General features: G+C 52.3%; 1 protein-coding gene across 7 annotated transcripts in view; it reads right to left on the bottom strand.

The window, feature by feature from the left end:
- Positions 1-16,164, bottom strand: part of DPF3 (double PHD fingers 3) — a 310,493-nt gene that overhangs the window by 76,196 nt on the left and 218,133 nt on the right. The window lies entirely within an intron of this gene.

Below are 16,164 nucleotides of genomic sequence, written 5' to 3' on the forward strand. Positions count from 1 at the left end.
TGTTTACTCACATAAATTATCCGCAAGCCCTGACACCTCTGCTCAGCACTCCCCTGGAACTGATGAAAAAATAAATCCCACAGATCCAAGGAATAAACATGCTAGGATTCCATTCAGGCTGGCTCTTTGTGGTCGTCTCGTGGCCCCAGGACAAAGACCACGATGGCATCTCCCAGCCCCCTCTCCCAGTGTGGTTGGGCAGGCAGGGGAATCAGGGACCCAACAGGGAAGTGGACACCAGGGTCCACTCACTGCTTGACCTAAGGCCCTCAGCGTCCTCCAAGGCAGAGAACTCACTCCTCCCGGTGCCATTCGGCCACCAGCATGGGGACAACGTGAACCAGAGGTAAGGATTAAGGGGGCAGGGGCCACAGTACTAATGTAGACGATTCCAAGCACTGAGATTCGAGAAGGCAGGGGGCTGCGTTAATAAATCTTCAAGTTTACGGGTGAGGCTGATAAATCATCACACCCAGGGTCATCAGGAACAACATGCAACACGACGAGCTGAAGTAGCCAGACGGGCAAGGAGGAAGCTGGGAGAGACGGGGATTACGCAGTTAACAGCACGCACAGCGCAGGGTCCCCACGGCCCAGGCTGTCGGAGCGCAGGCCCGTGTAGAGGCAAGGGAACGTGAGGATGGCATCGTCGGGCCGGTTCGGCCTATTGTTGGAGGCTCACAATAGGGTGGGCCGAAGGAGAGACAGGAAAGAGAAGTCTTCCCAGCCTAGAGGAAGTCAGCCTTTCATCACGGCTTCATATTTGTGTGCGCGTCTCCGTCCCTGTCAGCCGCGAGCTCCCTGAGGGCAGGAGCCACGTCTTTCATCTCGGCAGCCCTCGCACCCGCACAGTGACTGACACGGAGCTGACAATCAATACTTCATGAAAGGACAGCGATTCTTTCACTGAGGCTACTGGGGGACACTGACCAAAAATAAAATCTCCTGGGCGAAGGGGAGCCAAAGACTAGGAACCGAGCGAGCATCAGGTCTCGGGAGTGCACAGCACCATCGAAGGCCCTGCAAGTGCCCGACCCTCTGTTGTCAAGGCCGGGAAGAGTGGGGAGGAGAAGGCGGTGGTGCTGGAAGCCCCCGGTCTCCCTCCCCCCGGGAATCCTCTCCCCCAGGCCTTTCTTGGGAAGCCAGAGTGGAAGGAATTACGAAGTCCAGATCTAGGCAAGTGTTTGACCTGGCAGCTGAGACGCCACTTGGGATGCCCACGTCCCCGATCTGAGCTCCTGGGTTCAAGGCCTGGCTCCAGTGTCTGACTCCAGCTCCTGCCAGTGCAGACCCTGGGAGGCAGCAGTGATGGCTCCCTGCCGCCCACTGAGAGATCCAGGTGGAACTCCCCACGTCCCAGCTCTGGCTTCAGCCCAGCTGCCTGCAGGCATCTGGAGAGTGAACCAGAGGATGGAGGATTTCTTTCTCTCTCCATCTTACCCCCACCCTCCGCCTTTCAAGTCCATTAAATAAAGAAATAAATAATATAATAAATAAATAACTTTTTTAAAAAACAACTCCCAGATAAACTGGTCCCAGAGTGTTGAGTCCTCCTTGGTCAGCGGCAGTAGCCCGTGAGAGAGCAGGACCCCTCTCACCAGTGTTTTGCTGGCTGTAGAAATACTACAAAAACATTTAAATTATGGTGTCAGCCCTCTTCCCCTTCCATGCCTGCATTCTTTTTTTTTTTTTTTTTTTTAGAGGTTCATTTAATTTATTTATTTGAAAGTCAGAGTGACAGAGAGAGAGTGACAGAGTGACAGGGGAGAGGGGGGAGAGAGAGAGAGAGAGAGAGATCACCTATCCCTTTTTTCACTCCCCACATGGCCACTGTGGATGGGGCTGGGCCAAGCCAAACCCAGGAACCAAGAGCTTCATCCGGGTCTTCCACATGGGTGGCAGAGGCCCAAACACTTGGGCGATCCTCTGCTGCTTTCCTAGGTGCATTAGCAGGGAGCTGGATCAGAAGTGGAGCAGCTGGGACGTGAACTGGCGCCCATAATGGATGCTGGTGTCACAGGCAGCAGCTTTCCCTCTATGCCACACGCAGACCCGCATTCTTCTCCCTCAGTTTTAGTAAACACAAAGCTTGTACCTTTGGTAGAAACCTTGTGAATATTCATTCCTAAAACCTGCGGGAAAACCAGAAAACACACATCTGTTCACGCTGATGTCTCCATCTCAAAGGATGTACAGGCTGGGCATCCCTAATCCAAAAATCTGAAATCCAAAACACTCCAAAATGTGAAATGTTTTTGAGCATCAACATAAAAAATCCACAGCTAACTTCATATGATGGATCACGGTCAAAACACAGGTGCACTAAAAATGTTGCTGGGTTACATGCATATGAGGGAACTTCAAAAAGTTCATGGATAAAAGATAGGTTGGTTTGGGTGTGATACATTTCAAATCCACACATAGTTTTTTTTTTTTCATAATACACATTTTCCATGAACATTTTGAAGACCCCCTTTATATGAATCATAAATGAATTTCACATTTAGACCTCGGTCCCATTCCCAAGATATCTCATTATGTATATGTAAATATTCCCAAATCCAAAAACAGTCTGCAATCCAAAATACTTCCCAAGGATTTCAGGTAGGGGACACTCAACCTCTATTTGGCTAGAATCGCAACCTGCAGTTCGGCCCAAGGTCACACCTCTTTGCCAGGAGTTTGCACCCTGTATCCCCGTATCACCTGGTTGGGGCTGCACAGCCCACCAGCCGGGTCCTTTGTGCTACAGCTTGAGGTGGTCACCCCCAATCTGTCACAGATGCTACAGGAAGGTAAGGAAAAGACCAAGGGAAGTGCGCAGACTAGGAAAAGCACACGTTCTGGTGGCAGGTCACAGGGAAGGTTCCTGCTCTGGCCCAGTTCCTTGTGGCTGCCACCAACTCTGTCAGTGGAGGAGGAAAACATTATCTGGAGGACAACTGTGCCAACCCGACTCCAAACAGTGCTATCGTCCCCCTTGAAGAATCGCAGGGCATCTTGGATAAGTTCCCCCTCCAGAAGCTGTCAGGATATTATGAACTGTAACAATCCCAATTCAGCAAGGGGCCAGCCTGATGGCACAGTGTCAGTTAAGCTGCCACCTGCGATGTCAGCGTCCCCTACAAGCCCATGTTCCAGTCCCAGCTGCTCTGCTTCTGATCCAGCTCCCCGCTAATGCTTCTGAAAAGGAAGTAGAAGATGGCTCAAGTCCCTGGGCCCCTGCCACCCACGGGGGAGACCCAGATGGAGTTACAGGCTCCTGGCTTTGGCCTGGCCCAGCCCTGGCTGCTGTAGCCTTTTAGGGGAGTGAAAGAATGGGTGTAAGACCTCTTTCTATCTCTCCCTTCTTCCTGTTTTGCCCTTCCACGCCCCTGGCCATGCCCCACCCACCACCACTGAACTGAGTCCACAATGGACCTGCATTTTCAGTGTCTGAAAATACTGGAAAACAGTATTGATGGAAAGGAAAAGGATTGCCTTATGTTCCACACCCCAGGGTTAGGGGCGAGCCAAGACGCTGTGGAGCCCAGGGACGAGGGCCTGGCCGGGCAATACATCCAAAAGGCAAGCCCATAGGTAGGTGCCAGGGGCCAGGGATGCCTGTCCTATGTGGACAGAACAAAAACAGGTATAATGATTATATGTCAATTACAATTTTTTAAAATTTTAATAGCCATGATCAAAAAAAAATCATACACCTTCAGATATCCAATGTCTTTTGGGGTATAATTTTCAATGTACAAAGATAAACAATTAATTTTTTCTGTTTTTTTTTTTTTAATAAAAAAAAAGAATAGAATAATGGCCAAATTCTCCCTCTTATATTTGACAATGCAGCCTAATTCCTGACTGGTTCTCTGACTCAATGGCTCCAAAAGAAGAATTAAAAGGAAAGCTATCACCTGAGCATCAGTCTCAGATTTCTCTGAGGCAGTGGTCATCTGCAAATTTCTTAAAAACACGATCCCAGGGCCCATCGCAGACTTCCCAAACCCTGGCACCACATCCGACAGCCCCATCATCTTACATCACAAAGATTTCCTGTTCACACTGTGCTGTGTGTGAATGGACTTACTTAATTTTCATTTTCATTTTTTTTTTTTTTTTTACAGGCAGAGTGGACAGTGAGAGAGAGAGACAGAGAGAAAGGTATTCCTTTGCCGTTGGTTCACCCTCCAATGGCCGCCGCGGCCGGCACACTGCGGCCAGCGCACCGCACTGATCCAATGGCAGGAGCCAGGTGCTTCTCCTGGTCTCCCATGGGGTGCAGGGCCCAAGCACTTGGGCCATCCTCCACTGCACTCCCGGGCCAACTGGGCAGAGGGGCAACTCAGAGAGGGGCAACTGGGACAGAACCAGGCGCCCCAACCGGGACTAGAACCCGGTGTGCTGGTGCCGCAAGGTGGAGGATTAGCCTATTGAGCCACGGCGCCAGCCTGGACTTACTTAATTTTCATCGTAACCTGTGAGATGGATGCCTCTATCACCCTGAGTTTACATAGGTGATCCTTGAGAGGCAGGAAGACATGCAAGTGGCTAACTCAGCTCCACACCTGGGCAGCATGGCCTCCAGCTGGCTGCCCACTGGTTACGACCCCGCCAGGAGCACATATTAACCAAGCACCTGACAGAAGTCCAGCAGAAAGTTACAGTGCGAATCACTTAGGGATGTCGCTAAAATTCAGATTAGAAGGGGGTAGGCCTGAGACCCCACACGTCTCGCAAGCTCTCTAGTAGGGTGGCCAAGCATTGGAGGGTGTCTGAGACTGGGAGGTCTCCAGGGTCCTGGACTTTCAGAGCTACAACTGGGCAAACCTACACAAACGGCTCACCCAAGGCATGAGACTTCCAAATACATCCTCACCTCCTCACCGTGAGGACTGTGGACTATACTCCAGTGAAACAAACAGGTTCTGAGCACAGTGTGGTCTGATCGATTTTACACAAGGCTACTACCAACAGTTCTTGGAAAGCTGGAATTAAAAGATCCATTCATTTGGGTGCAAAAATGATTTTTGGAATCCAGGAATACAGGGGGTCTTCAGAAAGTTCATGGAAAATAGATATTATGAGAAAATTATGTGTGGGTTTCAAAAAAAAATATTTTAAGATCATTGCAGTTTTGCAATGGAGAAAAGACTAAGACAGCAAGAGCAGAGGCTGGGAGACCAATAAGGAAGTCACAGTGACCCAGGCAGAAGCCAGCGGTGGCCAAGGGATGGAGAGAGGGAGTCAGGCAGGGGGTGTGTTTTGGTTGTAGTGCTGTAGGAAAACAGAGCCAACAAGAATGAGGGGCACTGGTTTGAGTCCTGGCTGTTCTACTTCATATCAAGCTCCTTGCTGATGCACCTGGGAGAGAGCAAAGGATGGCCCGAATGCTTGGGCCCCTGCCACCCATGTGGCTCCTGGCTTCGACCCAGCCCAGTCATTGTGGCCATTTGGGGAGTGAACCAGAGTATGGAAGATCTCCCTCTCTCTCTCTGTAACTCTGATTTTCAAATAAATAAATAAATCTTTAAAAAGGGGGTGGGGTGGGGATGAAGTCTGAGGATTTTAGGCACAAGCATTATTTTATCTCAAAGAGCAAGTTCAGAAAAAGTTGGAGGAGCTAGGAAAGACTGAGATACAGAACAAGGGCAGAAGATGCAGGAAAATGATCAGAGTGATACGTGGCTTCTATTTCTAGAGTACAATTTATTTATCAATGAAAGTCTTAACCAGAATTTGTAATGCAGGGAGAGGGCATCCCTAGACCACCACCAATGGCTGAGGTCAGAGTTTGGAAGAGTAAATGTGCCGGCTGGCGCCACGGCTCAGTAGGCTAATCCTCCACCTTGCGGCACCAGCACACCGGGTTCTAGTCCCAGTCGGGGCACCGGATTCTGTCCCGGTTGCCCCTCTTCCGGGCCAGCTCTCTGCTGTGGCCAGGGAGTGCAGTGGAGGATGGCCCAAGTGCTTGGGCCCTGCACCCCATGGGAGACCAGGAGAAGCACCTGGCTCCTGCCATCGGATCAGCGTGGTGCGCCGGCCGCGGCGGCCATTGGAGGGTGAACCAACAGCAAAGGAAGACCTTTCTCTCTTTCTCTCTCTCACTGTCCACTCTGCCTGTTAAAAATAAAATAAAAATAAAAATAAAAAAAAGAGTAAATGTGCCTGCCATGGACTGGAAGTGTCCCTTTACCCTCCAAATTCCCAGGTTGAAAGCCTAAGCCCGTGTGTGCTGGGGTTTGGAATGAGGCCTCTGACAGGTCATCAGGTGGCCTTCATCAGGTGGCAGAGGCCATTGGGGGTGGGATTCTCATGATGGGATCAGTGCCCTTATGAGGGCCTGTTTGCTGCCTCTACCCACACACCAAGTGGAAAGGCCCTGGGAAGACACAGTGAGCAGGTGATGATCTACAAGCCCAGGAGACAGCCCTTATCAAAGCCCGACCCCGCTGGCACCTTGACCTTAGACTTTGAGTGTCCAGAACGGTGAGAAACACTCAGACAATGGAATTTCACTCTGGCCAAGCTGATGAGCACAGAGTCTGTGAACACATTCAGCTCTTCAAAACAGTGCCTTAGCCAATCGGCCCACAGGTGAGAACCCAGGCACACCAGCAGAGTCATAACCAAGATCCAAGCCTGGGATCGAGTGTTGTCCACTGGGATTTCAACTTCCTGAACGGTGTCCAACTCAGTCCCCTTCCCAGCTCTGCTTCCCCCATCGCTGACTGTGGGACGTGGGACAAAGAACTTGTGAGCATCTCAAGAAGAAGATGCTGGTGAGGGGCCTGACCCCTCGCAGGTATTATGTCGTTTCTTTCCCTCCTTCCTCTCCTACATGCAAAATAATTTTATTTTTGATAAGGCAGGGTCTAAATAAGTAAGCGTTCCCAAGAGGTCGAGTGTGAGTGGTGCCGTCAGGCGCATGCCCCATGCACAGGGCCCCTCACTCAGCCTCCCCGTGCCACAGTGTCCTCCAGGGGATGAACGCTGGACCCAGCCAACGCTGGCATTGTTGCTCTCTGTGCTGTTGCTCCGTACATGCAACTCTTCAATCCCGAACATTCTAGGTAATGAGGCCCCAAACGTGAAAGAAACAGCAGCTCAGAGAAAGTCAGCAAACACAGGGATACCCAACCCTGGGGAAGCGGCACAGGAAATAAGAGGAGCCACAGCTGGCTGGCTTCCACTCCACAGACTCTCTCCCTGGGCTTAATAAACCACCCCTCTTATTAGCCCAGTGACCAGAAGCTCTGCTCTAGCTGAGACTACATGTCATGTCTTTTTGGAGAACCAGTTACACTCAATCCCCTCAACGGGGCACAAGGACAGTGAATGCTGAATAAATGCTTATGTTTAGCCTGTAGAGAAGGACCAGTGTCAGGGCTGGTGCTGTGGCATAGCAGGTAAAGCCACCGCCTGCAGTGCTGGCATCTCATATGTGTACAAGTTCAAGTCCTGGCTGCTCTAATTCTGATCCAGCTCTCTGCTTAAGGCCTGGAAAAGCAATAGAAGATGGCCCAAGTACCCGTGCCCCTGTACCAGCATGGGAGACCTGGAAGAAGCTCCTAGCTTCAGATCAGCCCGGCTCTGACCGCTGTGGCCATTTGGGGAGTGAACCAGCTGGAAGACCTCTCTCTCTGTCTCTCCCTCTCTCTTTCTGTAACTCTATCTACCACTCAAGTAAATAAATAATTAAAAAAAAAAAAAAAAAAAAACACGAAGGACCAGTGTCTCAGATCTAAGATTTAGCAAAGGATGTGCAAGGGCCAGGCCAGGCTCAGATAGTCACAATGTAGGTCAATGAGGCCTCACAGCCAGTTAGCTTCACAGGGATGGCAAAGCCCCATCACGGCCTCTGATGGAGCCCCTGACACCTATTAGCCCTCTGTGCTAGGAGACAGGCTCTGTCGATCCAAATGGGACAGAGATGGGATGTCAGCCCTCACGACGTGCAGCCTGGTGCCAAACACCCACAGCAACTCACTGAAGGCTCACGGCAACCTAAGGGGCCAGTGTGATTATCTCTGTTTTACAGATGAAGCAGCCACAGAGCAAACAGGGGTATAGAACTGACCCACATTTACAAAGCTAGAAGACAGCAGGGTGGCGAGGTCAGGACTTGGAAAGTGGATGGAACGATTCCAAAGCCATTCTCTGAGCCACCGGGTCAAGGGTCCAGGTGAACCACGGGGCTGGAAAATGAACCCTGAGCACCGTGATACAGGGATAGTTCAGAAATCGCATTGGAAAATAGAAGGAAAAGAGGTTTATTTTGGTGCAACAGATTTTGAAAACCATGCAGTTTTTACAACACGTATTTTCCACAAACCTCCTGAAGACTGCACATACTTCCGAGGACCCGAGTAGTTGCTCAGGTTCTTTGCTTTATAATCTACGAACTACTTAGCTCCATAATCATTCAGCTAAAGCACACTTGTTGAGGGGGCAGCATTTGGCACAGTGGTCGCTGCACTGAGTGGGAAGCCCACAGCCCATATTGGAGGGCCCGCGTTCAAGTCCCAGCTCCACTTCCGATCCCAGCTTCCTGCTAATGCACACCCTGGGAGACAGCAGCGATAGCTCCAGCGCCTGAGACTGCCACTCACATCAGAGACCTGGACTGAGTTCGAGGCTCCCGGCTTTGGCTTGGCCCAGCCCCAGCTGTTGCAGGCTATTTAGGGGGTGAACCAGTCGATGAAAGAGCTCTGTCTCTCTGCCTCTTAAATAAATAAAAACAAATCAATATGCAAAAAAGAACACCTACTTCTAGCTTCCAAATGTGCTCTCTGGGCAGAGAAAAGCAGCTCACTCTCCCAGAAATAGCCCTGGATTTATGCCTTCCCCTCCTCCCCATCACAAAGGGTACTATTCTGGGTGGAGGCTGGGGTAGCCGTGTGGGCTTTCTGTCTTTGCAGGCACCTGTTTCAGAATGACTCCAGCTTTTAGAGCATATTTCAAAGGTAATTTTCACTGTGTCCCCCAAAACGGCACGAGGAGACACAGCCTGGGCTGCTGCTGGGAGGACAGGAGACAGCCAAAGCTCACATCTGCTTGATCTCCCCCATCAGTGTGGCAATGACATCATAGTCTGCCTTGGGATAATTTGCACATTATCAGACTAATTTTCAGATGATCTAATCAGCAGACATTACCCCCTCCTCAGTTCGGCTATCCCCCTCCAGCTCTGCAGAGCACACGTGGGCTGAGGCCTTTTGTTCTCTCAACAGGGATGGAAAGACTAACCCTCTACCAGGCACCCCGCCCCGCCACCGAGAACGAGGCCGTCAGGGTCCTGGGACAGCCCACCTCCATCTCCACGGACCTGGGGAGCAGAACCTGGAAATCAATTTCACAGACCCATATTAAAAAAAAAAAAAAAACACTTTCCTCTTAGGAGCCCAAGTATGTGATAGGAGAGCATGTTCGGCTTACACTGTTAAAGAAAAGAGACACACCACGTCACAACTCACAGGCTCAGTGGTGCTTTTATCAACTGCTTGTTCTCATATTCTAGTGACTGCTGCTGTGGCTCCCCAGGCCCTGCAGGATGAGGACATAGCACAGCACAGAAGATGCTTCCGGCTGTGGCCCCTGACTACCTGGCCATCCTTCCCCCAGCTCCCTACACCCAGTAGGCTGCCACCAGCTGTCTGGGTGCACCATGCTACCGCATATCTCTGTGCCTCCAACACACCCTTCCTTCTACCTGGGAAGCCCTCCGCCTCCCCAGAAATCTCTCCTCCTTTCTCAAGGGCTAACTTGAAGGTTTCCTCCCCAGTGAAGCCCAATGCCATGACACTCAAGCTTTAAAAAACTGTTTAAGGGGTTGGCACTGTAGCGTATCAGGTTAAAGCCCCAGCCTGCAGCACCGGCATCCCATGTGGAAGCCAGTTTGAGTCCTGGCTGCTCCACTTCCAACCCAGCTCTCTGCTATGGCCTGGGAAAGTGGTAGAAGATGGGCCAAGTCCTTGGGCCCCTGCACCCATGTAGGGGGTCTGAGGGAAAGCTCCTGGCTCCTGGCTTCGGATCAGCTCAGCTCTCCATTGTGGACATTTGGGGGTGAACCAGTAGATGGAAGACCTCTTTCTCTCTGGTTCTCCCTCTCTCTATAACTCTGCCTTTCAAATAAATAAATCTTTTTAAAAATAAAAGAAGAAAACTTGTTAAAACATAACTTTGGGCTGGCGCCATGGCTAACTAGGCTAATCCTCTGCCTGCAGCGCCGGCACCCTGGGTTCTAATCCCGGTCGGGGTGCCAGATTCTGTCCCAGTTGCTCCTCTTCCTGTCCAGCTCTCTGCTGTGGCCCGGGAGGGCAGCAAAGGATGGCCCAAATGCTTGGGTCCCTGTACCCCCATGGGAGACCAGGAGGAAGCACCCGGCTCCTGGCTTTGGATTGGCACAGCACTGGCCATAGCAGCCATTAACAGAAAGAAGACCTTTCTCTCTGTCTCTCTCTCACTGTCTATAACTCTACCTGTCAAATAAAAAAAATAAAAAAATAAAAAAAAAAAACACATAACTTTGTAGTCACCACTGTCGGAGCCTACATTTCAGGAGGTCAGTGGGGCCTGAGAATCTGCATTTCCAGGAAGGTCCCAGGTGATGCTGACGGAAGCACACTGTGACCTTGACCCTTAGCTCCTTTGTGGCTCTGTACTTGCTGCGTTACACACCCTGCCCAGTCTGTGAGCTCCTGAAGGACGGAGCCACATCTCGTTCACGCCTGTATCTGCCAGGCTCAGCCCACACACAGGGTTCCATACATCGCTCCTAAACAGAGGGACGGATGGACGACAATGAACTTATACTCACACAGCTTTTTCACATAGATCTAGACAACCTTGATGCTATTATCTATAAAAGAGTCTCACTATGAAGAGTAGGTCAAAATAAATTACAGAAGTGGTTTTTTTGGTTTTGTTGTGAGAGAGAAAAAGTCAGATGGAGAAAACTCCCATCCACTGGTTCATCCTTAATACTCACAAGGGCCTGGGCGGAGCCGGGCTAAAGCCAGAAGCAGAGAATTCAACCCAGATCTGGTGCCCTGTGGATGTCAGGAACACTGCTCGAGTTATCTCTACGACATCCCAGGGTCTGCATTAGCAGAAAGCTCAAGTCAGGAGCTCGAGCGGGTCCCGGACCCAGGCCCGACCAGGTGCCCGGATAGGGGACGCAGGCCTCTCAACCACCAGGCTAAGTGCCTGCCCCTCAAGAAGAATTTCAGTGCTGCAAGCCTGGGTCAGTGACCTGCTTTCGGTTTTTTCTTTTTTTCACCTGCTTGAAAGACAGACAGAATGACACAGCAGACAAAGAGATCTCTTCTTTGCTGGCTCACTCCTAAAAGCCTTCAACAACCAGGCTGAATCCAGGAGTGCAAACTCCACCTGGTCTCCCACGTGGGTGGCAGGGACCCAGTTACCTGAGCCCTGTCACCTGCTACCACTCAAGGCGTGCACTAGCAGGAAGCCGGAATTGGGGGCAGAGGCAGAAGGAGCCAGGCCACAGGGACGCGGGTATCTCTAACTGTGTCTTAACTGCTACACCACACCCATTCTTCAGTGGAGCTCTGAATTCAAATCCAGGGCTTTGTCTGCTGGCCCGGCCCTCCTGGGGGTGTTTATCAAGGCTGCGTCTACAGCAGCACAGCAGCACGCTTCTGAGCGGCTCCTCGCAGAGTCCTCCCCCTCCCAAGCCTTCCTTCCTTTAATCATGCACATCTGTGTGTGTTCTGTACATAAATGGCATGTGTGTACACACACATATACATACCACACATGCGTGTGCACACATGTGTGCATGTGCCTGTGCATGAACACACATGCGTGTACACGTATATACACATATGTGTGCATATGTATACGCATGCCGCACACATGTGTGCACACGTGCATGCACGCGTCTGTGCATGAACACACACACACACACACGTGCGCGTGTGCACACACAGTGATTTCATCTGCACAAAGTAACTGAAGGTGGGAAGAGAAAAGGAGGAAGGAGGAGGAATCTGACCTCACGGGGAGAGGAAGGCCAGCAGCTCTGGGGGCAGTGTGGGGAGAGGGGAGACCCCAGCAGAAAAGGACCCCCACCCGAAGGGGAGCATCAGGACTCCAGCCATCCCTGGGCTGCTTGTCATTGAGACAAGGGGCCACAGAGGCAAGGGGGTCAGATCTACAAGAGACACAAGAGCCTGGAGACAATGAGAGGGGAGAGGGAAGCAAGGGCAAGAGAGGCACCAGCTTGGGGCGGGGCCGAGGAGGGGACGACAGGAGGAGTGGCCTGCCAACCGCTGAGCTGGCAGCCCGGGCAGCACGTGGGGGAGGCAAGATCAGGGCTGGCTCCAGCCGCCCCGTGCCCTTTCAGCAGCAGCAGGCATGGGATGAGCCCCGTGTCTGCTGCAGACACAGTTGCACGGCGCGGAGCAAGGCCAGCAGGAGCGGCGAAGTTGAAAGGTCTCTGCCGCTGCAGGTGCTGCGCCCCAGCTGCCCTTGGCCCTGTTTATCCAGGAGGCCCCATGCTCGGGCAGCCTGGGTCCCCCTGCAGCTCTGCTGAGCCAGGGAACGAACGTCAGCATTTCTGCTCCAGTAGCGTCCTCCTAGTCGGCCAGGCGTCTCCCCGGGGGGCAGCACAGATTAGCCTCCTGGATTAAGTGCTCCTGCCGCCCTCCCCCACTCATAAAGCCTCACCAAGTTGGGGGAGGGGGAGAGACGCCCAGCACAGACCTCAGGATGCTGCTGAGCTGTCATGTTCAATTCACGGCTCAGCCCCAGTGGCATTTAGGGGCAGGATGGATGGGAGCCCACCCCCACACCCCAGACAGTGTATTAACCATGCTGGCAATTAGAGCTCGCGAGAAAACGGTCGGGGGAGGCTGCTTACTAGGGGAACGTGGGAGGGAACAGAGCACACTGAGCAGCAGGGGCAGCGAACCTGGGCGAAGCGGCGCTCTCCTGGGTTTGAGAAAGGATGGCATTTGCTGGCACTAAACACCTCCTGTCACAGCTCTCCACTAGAATCTCTCAGAGAGGGCGCTATGAGAAGCAGCCAAAAGGGCTTCTGGACTTCCTTCCTATGAGGAGGTCCCGGGTCATCCCAGCTCATCTCAGGTACAGCTCTTTTTTTCCAGGAGGTCAAAAAGCTTTGGCCAGAAGCAGGTGTTTGGCGCCATAGTTAAAATGCTACTGAGGACACCCACATCCCATATGGGAGTGAGTGCCTGGGTTCCAGTTCAGGCAACTCTGCTTCTTATTCCAGCTTCCTGCTAATGCATACCTTGGGAGGCAGCAGCTGATGGCTCAAGTACCTGGATCCCTGCCACCCATGTGGGAGACCTGGATTCTTAGCTCCTGACTTCAGCCTGGCCCAGCTCAAATGTGGGCATCTGGGGAGTGAACCAACAGATAGAAAATCTCCATCTCTGATTGTCTGTTTATTTCCCTTTCTCCGTGAGTGTGTGTGTGTGTGTAAGAAAGAGAGCGAGAGAGAGAAAGAGAGAGAATCTATGTCTGCCTCTCAAATAAATAATTTTTTAAAAAAAATATGGGATGCTAGCACTGCAGGCAGTGGCTTTACCCACTATGCCACAGCACCTGCCCCAAATAGTTTTTTTTTTAAGATTTTATTTATTTATTTGAGAGGTAGAGCTATAGACAGTGAAAGGGAGAGACAGAGAGAAAGGTCTTCCATCCGTTGGTTCACTCCCCAATGGCCGCAACGGCCAGAGCTGTGCCGATCCAAAGCCAGGAGCCAGGTGCTTCTTCCCAGTCTCCCATGCCGGTGCAGGGGCCCAAAGACTTGGGCCATCTTCTACTGCTTTCCCAGGCCACAGCAGGGAGCTGGATTGGAAGAAGAGCAGCAGGGACTTGAACTGGCACCCTTATGGGATGCTGGCACCACAGGTGGAGGATTAACCTACTGTGCCACGGCGCTGGCCCAAAAATTTTTAAAAAGTGAAATGGCCGATTTGAAGAAGCCAGTTTCTCATCAGAGGGAGACAAGGAGTGGCTTGGAGGCTGGGGAGTGCGTGCTCACGACAACCCCTCGGAGAAGAGACTTCTCACGGAGGCGTGTCGGGGGCGGGGGGAGGAAACAGGCTCAGCTTCCTTTGACCATGCAAGGCCGTGTGGCCTCGAGGAGCACGCACCCAGTGGTGACAGAACGTGAGGAGGCCCTGGTGGCAGAATGAAATATGACAGCGCTGGTCTCCTAAGTCAACAGCCAGGGAGGGGACAGAGGTTGTCACCATTTGGCGTGCCCTCATCCCATCCTGGAGTGCCGGCTACTCTGGTTCCAATTCCAGCTTCCTGCAAATGCACACCCTTGAGGCGGCACAAGTACTTGGGTCCCTGCCACCCATGAGGGAGTTGGTGGCTCCCAGCTTCGGCCTGGCCCAGCTCAGGCTGTTGCAGACAGTCAGGGAGTGAACCAGCCGATGGAAGATTGATAACTTTCTCCCTCTCCCTCTCTCCCTTTCTCACCCCTCTCTCTCTTCCCCTCCCTCTCTCCCTCTTGACCTCTCTTTCTTCCTTGAAAATAATTTTTAAAAATGTTTTTGAAGCCAACAGCCAACCTGGAGGAACAGCTAAGAAGATGCTGCCTCATTCCACTTAGGGTCTGCCCTGTACCTTCTTCCCTGTTGACAGCATCCTGTTTCTCCTCTCTCTCTCTCTCTCTCTCTCTACCCCCCCCCCCCAACCATGTCTCACAGACACACACAAACTATAGCGAGGCTGCAGGGGAGCAGGGAAAGAAGTGACACAGACAAGAGAAGCAATGCCAGCCCTACGGTGTGAGCAAGGCTCTGGGAGCAGGATGGCCTGAGCTTTGAGAGCAGCCGTGAGCAGCACAGCTAGCATTTGGGAGAGGGAGAACTAATCCCAAGCTAACAAGCGCTGTCGAGCGAGCAACAATCATGAATCAACACCATCCAGAGAGTGGCCAGCACCAAAGGGGCTCATTCTCAGCCTCCTCGTGCAGGCGACCACGGCTCCTTGTGACTGCTGGACACTCAGCCCAGAGAAGGGAAAGAGGAGAGACGGGGAGGACAGGCAGTGTCGAGTGGTGCCTGGGCAGGTCGAGAGATCTGCCTCTCTGGAGGACAGGGGTGAAGAGGACACCTCGACCCAGAAGGAAGGCAGAGGCCTCCACGGGCAAGGCTCCGTCAGATCCTCCGGCCCTGCTCTTCCGGTTCTGAACCCATGACAACAGCAGGTGAGAAAACAAGGACAAGTCTGTCCTGCTGAAGGTTGGGCCCTGACAGGAACAAGGAAAGAAGGTGGTGTGTGGCCCCCAGCACCCCCCCAACCTGCCCCAACCCCAGCCCCCAGAATAGCACTGCATCTGCAGATAGCGTCTTGATGTTAAAACGAGGCCATGGGGTGGGCCGTAAGAGCCCATGTGACCGGGGTCCTCACAGAGGAGGAAATGAGGGCCCAGCAAGTGACAGCAGGGGCAGAGAGAGCCAGCCATGGGCAGGGGCAGTGGAGGGGGACGGGGACAGTGTCTGCAAGTCCAGCAGAGAGGCCCCCAAGGAATCCAACCCTGCCCGCTCCTTGATCTTGGCCTTGCAGCCTCCACAACCGTGAGGAGATGAAAGTCTGCAGTACCCAGGCTGCGGCGTTCTGTTCTCATGGAAGCCCCAGCAAACCAAGAAAGACGGCAATATCAGGGGCTGGCACTGTAGCGTAGCAGGTAAAGTCGGCGCCTGCAGTCCGGCATCTCATATGAATGGCTGCTCCACTTCTGATCCAGTTCCCTGCTCATGTGCCTGGGACAGCAGCAGAAGATGGCCCGAGTGCTTGGGCCCCTGCACTCAGTGCTCCTGCACCCACGTGGGAGATCTAGACTAAGCTCCTGGCTCCATGCCATTGCAGCCACCTGAGGAGTTAACCAGTGGATGGAAGATCTCTCCCCTCTCTCTGTTAACTCTGACTTTCAAAATAAATATCTTACAGGGGAAAAGAAGGGCAGTGTCACTAGGGGAAGAAGAGGTGAGGGTCAGGGGAGAACAGGCGAATCCAGGAAAGGTTCTTGGCCACAGGAGTATTAATTATTTCAAGTCTTTGGTAAAGGCAACCAGCTGATACTGGTTGACTGAGTTGATTGCAACACACTGGGGTCATCCTTGAATGGCGGACTCTGACTATTTTTAAAGGTCTTATCCCTTTAAT

Source organism: Oryctolagus cuniculus, chromosome 20 (assembly GCF_964237555.1).
Source record: "Oryctolagus cuniculus chromosome 20, mOryCun1.1, whole genome shotgun sequence".
Classification (NCBI taxonomy): domain Eukaryota; kingdom Metazoa; phylum Chordata; class Mammalia; order Lagomorpha; family Leporidae; genus Oryctolagus; species Oryctolagus cuniculus.